The following is an 8,889-nucleotide window of genomic DNA, read 5'->3' on the forward strand; positions in this document are numbered from 1 at the left end:
ATCTACAGAATTTACTTATAGCACTTCCCATGAAGAAATTCCTGGAAATACTCATGGAACTTATGAACAGTATTGTTCTTAATGATTTACTTATGTTACTGTTTGTATCTATTCTCAGGTGCAAAGGAAGATTAAGGCATAAACTCTTAAACCAGAGTGTATTTTTTCTGGGTTCAAGAGCCTTTATTTTAGTTCTCCAAAGGTCTACTCCTTGATATCTTTCACAATCAAACTAGTAATATAGAAATAATGTGAGAGAAAAGTAAAAAGAATTAAAGTATGTGTCAAAAGGAAGGCTTAAATAATACCCTTTTCTAGTTAAATGATTTCTGAAGACAATTTCTGTTTTGCTTAAAAGCGTAAAGTAGCACAGTGGAGTCTTCTTGGAGCATGCATGGGCTTTGCCAAAACATGATGCCAGTGTTACTGCCTAAATTAATAGAAAGTGTTAGAAAGGCCAAAAACCTTAACAGTGTCTCTTTCAGAGTACAGACAGACTGAACAGTTGGATTAATATTAAATAATCCTTATGATGCAACCATGAGCAGATTCAGGATTTTGTAAAGTGCTGTGTGGGAACTGCCCTGAATCTCTCCCCATCTCCAGGGCACCTAAAGACAACAGTGGCAGGCACAGGAGAAGAGGTGATGTGCCACTGAGCATTGAGGAGCAGGAGGAAGGTGGGGAGAATTCTTACCTGATTCAGTGACTTGAAAGATAGCCTGTGGGCCCATCTACATGAAAGGTTTACTGTGGAGTTGCCTAATTAGCTCTGCAGTAAAGTCTCAGCATCTACACATGTATCCCTATTAGGATGCAGTAAACTAATCAAATCCGCCATAGGTTAGTACTTGTAAACACAAGTACTATACTATGGCACTGTTATTTACAGTGCTGCAATGCACATGTAGATGTTGAACGAGCTGGCTGGGGCACGAGGCTGCTACAGTGAGGGGGCTGCCTGCTGGCTAGCCCCACACTGGAGCACCATTGAGTTCCAGCCAGCCCCTCTGCAGCATGTTGAGCTGGGTCAGAGAAGCCCTGGGCTGGCAGGCTGACCCCCCAGGTCTCCTGCCAGCCAGAGCTGCTCTGCCCCAACTCACCGTGCTGTGGTCCCAGGCACAAGTGTGAATGCGGTTCCCGGGAGCAATAAACTCTGGGATGAAATATGCTGGAGTTTATTGCTTCGCAATAGTAGCATATGCAGATGCATCCTGTGGCTTCTAGTCTCATGATGTGGTCTGAAACCAGGGTGCAGCCACGCCAATACACCCCCATTGGATCTGCCCCTGGGTGGCACTCTAATGTCCGCACGACTCTGGAGCAATACAACTGTAGCTAAAACATTCCAGCTCGAACTCTCCTGCATTCGGGGACAAAACTGGGCAATTCAGTTATAGGCCAGCGTAACAGCGAACAGGCACTCTTAAGCAGCAGTTTCCCCTCCCCGTTTACAGTGGTTAAAACATGTTTGTCCATATCCTTAGATGGTTTGGCTGATGTGAGCTGAGGTATTTCTCCAATAAAGCAGGCCCTTCCAGAAGAGGCTACGTGTGCGCTCTGAAAGCTTGTTCTTTCCTGATTAAAAGATCAGATAAGCCAGTGTTATTAGCTCTGACAGTTTTCTCCACCCTTCAAAACACAGCTGAATGTTCAGTCTTGTTAAAAATGTATAAGCATCAGGACATTCTAATTACTGCAATTTTTGTTTAGGTCTTCTACTAAACCCGATCATTAAAACCTTCTTTCTCTTCATTAAGCATCAAACAGAGGTGCAAATTGATCAGTTTTCTCACATTTTAAGATATTTTATTGTTAGATGCATTTAATCTTCATGAATTTCTCTTCTTTGCAATCTTTGTTTCTTTACTAGCATCCCAATAATTGGCTTCCATAAGCTATTGGGTTTGTTTATACGAGTGGCTGCCTGTTAATGTGTAGGGTTGATGTCTCCTGGGTGATGCATTACTCACACAAAGAGCTAGCGGGAAGGAAGAGGTGGATGACAAGTTTATTTTACTTTTTTAAAGTCCTAACTTTAAATATTTTTAAAGACTATGTTTACTTTATGAGGTAAGAGAAGAAACCAACTCCCAGTACATTTAACACAAGTTGATACAATAAATTTCAATATGGAGCGAGTGCAACCATATGACATGATGGGAATTAAAATCTTGGTTCAACCATTTGCAGGTCTAAAGTCTGACTTGTTTTCTCAGTAGCTAAAATCACAGTCACATATGAAAACATTGGTGTCTGTCAAATGGCTTATGATTTTATATTTCCACCCATGGATTCATTAACTTGTCCTGCTTTTGCTTTGGAACTGCTTTAAATGCTAAACAAACTGAAATTATTCTGTCTTTTGTCTGTATGTCCTTACTGTTATCACAATGAAGTCAATCACCATGAAATTATGCCCACAAGTGAAGTTCCCATGCAAAGAGAATGCAAGCATTATGAATAATGTATTTCTCATAACTGAAGCTCTGAGTCAGGTTCACCATGCATAGTTCAGTCATAACTGTGGAGAAAGTGTAGTAAAAATAAGAAATTCTCACAGGAGCTCAGATGTCTTTAATAGCATTAAAACTCTCAGGCACCTTAGATTCATAACCATAATTCTGTGTTTCTTTCATTCTAAGACTATGAAAGTAAAGCAACCCTTTTCTTGTGCACTTCTGGTGAAAAGTGTTCAATATTTATGCAGGTTAGAATTGAATCGAGCAGAAGATAGATAAAAAAAAGCTTGGCATTAGCACCAATCTGTCACTGATGTGGTTGTCATCAGTGCTTGGCTGCGCAGTTCCTGCTGTTGAAGAAAGAACCAAATGAATTCTCCACCCTGCCGGAAAAACTGGAAAGTCTGCAGGGCTGGCAAGGAAGCAACTTTTACAATTCAGGAGCCTGTTTCTACACCAGCCATTTCCATTACAGAAAAGTGGGAGCAAAATGCTATTATTCTGAGTAGTACTGTTGTCACACCTATATTGCTGTCACCCTGCACAAGTGTGAATAACTGTGTAAAGGGTGATAGTAATTAATGCATGACTCTTACACAGCTGGCAGTGGAGAGTCAAAACCTGCAGAGTTCTCTCTTTGATTCGATATTCTTCCAAATGTCATCCTCACTGTGCAAAAACCAGCAGGAAAAACCTCACCCAACCCCTTGCACATTTTTCCCTGACATGAAATAAAAGACACCAGCCTGAAAGTCCTGGTGATCTGTTCTTCATTTAGCCACAGACAAACTACAAACACCAGCAATGGCATCTATGCATGTAGATTTTATGCTGCCATTCATCACTGCACTATCTGACTGCTTTCCACATGAACTGAATTAATAGTAGTTAAATCCCTAGCGGATTTAGAGTCTCTGGCTTTTCTCCATTTTTTGAGGCAAAAGCTTTGCTTGGAATAGGCTCTCATACTATTTTAATGCTCTAAAGCAGCAGTGTCAAACATACAGCCACTGGCTGTATCCCGCCTGCAGAGATGGGTCATCTAGTCTGCAGGGCTTCTTGCAGGCTGGACTACCCATAGTTGCAGGCCAGAGTCCACTGAGCTTGTTGCTGCTACTGCCAGACCCCTGGTAGCATTAACCCCTGCTGTTTTGGTGCAGCTCTGGATCTCAGGGAATTAGCACCACTCACCTCTCCCTAAGAGAAGGTAAGCAGTAGGAGGTAAGAGAGTATGTGAACATGAAGGTACATTGAAGTTAAATAGAATGGTAAGGCTACTCACTGGAAAGGGTTGGGTTTTTTTGGTAGGTGTGGGCATGGGCAGGGATGGAAGTGGAAGGACTGTTACTGGGTGGACTGAAATAATCTTACTTTCTAAAGAAGGAAACCAGCCTGGGCTCAAGATTATGGACTGTTTGAAGTTCAGAGGGTAGGAATTTATAAAGACCATTAAAAAGAAAATTTCAATTGCTGGTCTGATGGTGATCAAGACAGGAAAAAAAGGATGTAGACAGAGCTGTAAGAAAAGAAAGAATGAATTCTTGCCCTATTCCAGAGTTGGTAAATGGAGATGATAAAAGAGACAACAGAAATGTCTTTGCAATATATGTCTAGAAAGCCAGCTTTCTGACTCAGGTATGGAAATGAAAATGGGGAAAACAGTGATGCTGTAGCTATGATAGTCCAGGAAATATGGGGGAAAGAAACCTTTTTATCTAGAAAAAGGACTTCAGTCTAAGATACACTCAGCAGTTATAACACAGCCAGAAAATGATGTAAGAGAGAAAAATTGGAGAGCAAATAGGAGAATTGTCACATCTGCCTTCAGAAGTGACACCAGAGCTACGTTAGTAAAGACAAAATCTAGAAGAAGATACATGGAGAGAAAAGGAAAAGTATAAGGATACCTTCCCTCAGAAATAAAAAATAAACTGATGGAATTCAAAGCAGAAAAGGAAATGCTTAGGATACTGACTTATTTTATAAAACTATGGAGACATAGAGGGGTTAGTGAAATAGTTCATTATGCCCCTTGATTGTTAGACTGTAAACTCTTTGGAAAAAAGATTGTGTCACTTGATGCATTTATGTGTAACCCAGCACAACGAGGTTTTGATACTGACCCAGAACCACTGCTCCAGTACAAAATAATACTGTAATAATAAAACAGCATCAACAACAGCTGAAATTCTTTCAACTTTTATTTAGTGAGCCAGGAATCTAAGTTATGGCTATAAAGGAAGACTGGAGAGAATAATAATTGGTATTTTGCAAAAAAATCTTGGAATTTTGCACTAGTACCAGTAACTGTCTCCTTAGATTGATTATCAGTCGTATGTAATTTAACGAATTATGTGAAAATCCCACCTGACTACAAAAAACATATTACAACCCTTTAGACAGGCAGGGACTTTTGTGGGTTATATATTTCCTATTATGCTGACTATATGGTTAGGATAGACTTAGACAAGCTTTCAAATGCAGTGCATTCTTCTTCAGGTCACTGCTACAATATCACTCCAACACTACCATGGCTCTTTAGTTTATTCTAAATACAGGAAATGACTTTGAATACTCAGATGCTAGGATATACTATGAACTAGGTTTATACAATGCTGTATACTAGCTTTATATGAACTTTCTGGTCATCTTACACTAGCTAAAGGCATTTCTAATCAACCAACATAACACTGCCTTCAGGCTTTTACGGGTCTTTTACTTGTTGTGGTAAAAAATAAGACACTATTTTTCTATTATTAGATGTGACATCTGGAATACCTTCTGCTGGTTGGTGTTACAACACTGAACTGGCCTTAAATATTCTCCTACAATTTCTTTATCTTTCAGCAAAGAAAGGGAAGGTAACAGTTTGCCATCTGTAGGATTGCTTTTCTCCACTTGCCGGCTATGATGCATGAGAAATGAACACTGGAGGAACACAAGTTCTCTAAGGTGCTCTGCTTTTGACCAGGGTTAATTTTTCATGCAGTCAGCCAATTTAAAAGCGCTCTGCAGCTGTGCACATGTTACAACACAGCTGTAGAGCACCTTCAGGAGATAATCGCACGAAAAATGATACTTGTGCAAGCACTTTAAGAGAACAGAGTCTTAGAAAAAAGGCTACCTCTCAAAAATCCCTTCCTTGCTTTCAATTTGATTCTGAGTTTCTGATCTGTCAGGTAGGAAGGTGCAAGACAAATACATCAGGGTAGTTAATTGGGCATGACAAGGCATCATATGTAACAAGGGAAAATCTAAGATACCAAAGACAACCTGGGAAAATGGAGTTTCATTCACCAGATATTTTAGTTGTTTACGTCTTTGGCCAGACTTGCTGGGTAAAACCAGAGGCTTAATTAACAAGGTAGGTGGGGGGAAGTGGTCAGGATGGTCATTCTTACCTGCCCCAGGAGATTCAAAGACTGCTGCTGCTGCTGCTGCTGCTGTATCCCTGCCTGCCTACCCCAGCTACAGCCCCTAAAGCAGCATGTTATCTGAGCACCTGCAGTACAGGGCTGCTGCTGCTACCGAAAAGACTACCTGGGGGACACCATTCTGGTATCCCCTTTAAGTCAGCACTCAGAACTGGTGCCCAGCTTGCTGCCTCCTAGTTCTGTTTCTGGGTAAAAGGGAGGAACTTTGAGCTATACGATCAGTTCCTTCCTACAGGAACATACAACTGCAAGGGGCTTCCTGGGCTAGTAAGTCCAGCACCCTGAAGTCACAAGCAGGTATTTACCCAGCTAAAAAATTAAGTTGGTGAAAGAGTTAACATGATGCTGACAGAGCAATTAGGAAGGCAGAAACCCTTGAGATCCACTACTTTATTCTTCCTATATTCCAGCTCACATTAGTGAGAGAGAAAAGAAACAAACTCTCCAATAAACCATAATCCAGATCTACATTATTATATGTATATTTACATGTTGCTGAACCTTTAATACAAATCAGTCTTAGTTTTATCTTTAAGTAAAATGAGCATATATCAGTTACATACAAAATGTTTTTGCTGTTATTACTTAATTTGTTTATTGTTATTATCTAAACATTGTTCTCAGTCCATTTTCCAGACAGGTTGTTTTTTTTTTAAGCATCTGATGGCCACATTTCGCTATCTGCCTTCGGTGCTAACTTTACCATTACTGAAAACTCAGTATTACTTAATGGGTATAGAGATGTATACATTCCTCAAGATAACTTCATGTATTGTGTGTGGATAGTCAGAACCTAATCCCTGCAGAATGCAATACCACTGTGAAGTATAACAGGTGCCTAGTGCCCCTGGACAGTACAAAGCAACTTTGAAAAAACGACTTCTTTCATTTCTTATTCATGCGAATTTTCCTGTTACTACTCTTTGTGATTCTGTAATGCATTGACAATCTGCCTAAGCCTAGCATGTCTAAGTATCTAAAGAGCAAGGGAAAATGTATTCATCTTGCTTATCTTTGTGGTGTTAAAGGGGGATATGTGCTGATGATGTGGAATCGCTGCACCAAGTTGTGAATGATGCATGAAATGAAAGTACTTGCCTAGTGCACTGAAAGAAAGGCTATTGGCTATTGCTGCACTGTTAGCTATGGACCTATAGGCCTTCAGTTGCCAGTAAGTGTCTAGAGTTAAAAAAAAAAAAACAACCTCAGCCTCCAACAAAGTAATGAGTCCATTTCTGTGTAAATGGGGCTCAGCATTATTAATTTCTCTCACCTCCCATCAGCGATTCAAAAGTGTTTCTACTATTGTCGAAAACCAGCCCATGAATTTAATGAGATAAATAAAGTTTACTAGGTAAATCGCAGCTGTCTTTTGTGAGTCTGGCCTGATGTTTCTGAATAGTAATGAAAGGGCAATTTCTGTAGGTGTACTAGCAAACATTTTCTTTTCCAATGAATTCCCAGTGAAACAGGGAGATAGCACACTGATGTTGGCAAAAGAAACTATGAAAACAGTGTAGGTCTGTGAGGCAATTATGGGTAGCAGCATTACAGATCAGTGATGCTCGGTCTCTATTTGTACACTTAGCAAGAGGACATTGATGCCATCTCTCCAATCATCCATCCTCCCCCTCCTCCATTTTCCTGTGTTGTTCTGAGACCAGCATTTTTGGTAAACAGGATGTGGGTCTGTTCTGAAATGCATTCAAGTTCTGTATACCTCTGTCCTCACCTCTGACAGCAGCGTGCTTCCTGCTTAGAACATCTGCTTCAGTTAAATATAGGCAAAGTTCAGAATATGCTGAGGACAGCATGTCTTGGAATGGCTTTTTTAAGCCCCTAAACTTCCAGAAAGTCTTAGGTTTTTATTTGAAAATCCATAGGATATATATTTTAACTTTGAAAATGCGTGATCATCATAGTGAGGGGAGCATATTTATAAACTTATAAACAAGGCATCCATTCATATTCTTTAGAGTAGATAACCTTGACCTTTGTGCACTTGTGGCTGTACAATTCAGAATAATCTGTGACCAGTTAGCCAGGCTAGGTAGAATTCAGAATTATAAAACCTTTATAGTAGAGTCACATAAAAATGCTATTTAACAATTTAAAACTCCAGGCCAGATTCACTTAAAAATTGACTAAGGTTTTTGACATTACAAGAACTTAATCTTGACTTCCAGTATTTCATGAAAACCATACAAGATGGCTCTAATGTGAAACTCAGCAGTTACTAACCATTAAAGAGTCCTTGCCCACACTAGAAGTTCTGGAGGAGAGAAGAAGAGTGTGCTACTGCCTAGTGCAAACATAGAACACTAGGTCACTTGTACACAAGGTGGGGGTTTAATCCCCAAGGTTTTATTCTATGCCTCCTAAATTGAAACAGTGGGGTATAAAATAAAACCCTGAGGACTAACCTGTTTCATTTTTTCTGTCATGTTACGCAAGGGGCAAGGGGAATGATCTTTTTTTTTTGTCAGAGCCCAGCGACTGGGAGTGAGCTGCCGGCAGGCTGAGCAGCGCCTGAGCTGTGGGGGGCCCCATGGCAGCAGCACCCCCAGGGACTGCCGGGTGGGCTGCTAGCTGGTCAGGTGCTGCCCCAGCTTGGAGGCAGCACCTGGCCTGATCCAACTGTTCCCTGAGCCTGCCTAAGGAGCAGCGCCTGGCAGGCTTCCAGTGGACAGGCTTGGGGAACAGTTGCATCACCACATGCTGCCTCCAAGCTGGGGCCCCAGAAAAGTGCCACCACCATGGAAAGAAGGACCAGGGCCTCTTGCAGCTCAGGGGCCACTCGGCCCGCCAGCAGCTTGCCCCCGGCCATGGGAGAGGTGGGCAGCTATGCCAAAAAAAAAAAAAAAAAAAAAAAAAAAAAAGGATTGGGCCTCTCACCACTTCCGCCTTGAGCAGGCACTGCAGCCAGCAAGATGCCTGTGGCCACCTGGGAATGGGCTAGCTTGCCCCTAGAGCAGTGGGGGAAAGTGGCAGGG

Source organism: Alligator sinensis, unplaced genomic scaffold (genome assembly GCF_000455745.1).
Source record: "Alligator sinensis unplaced genomic scaffold, ASM45574v1 scaffold377_1, whole genome shotgun sequence".
Classification (NCBI taxonomy): Eukaryota; Metazoa; Chordata; order Crocodylia; family Alligatoridae; genus Alligator; species Alligator sinensis.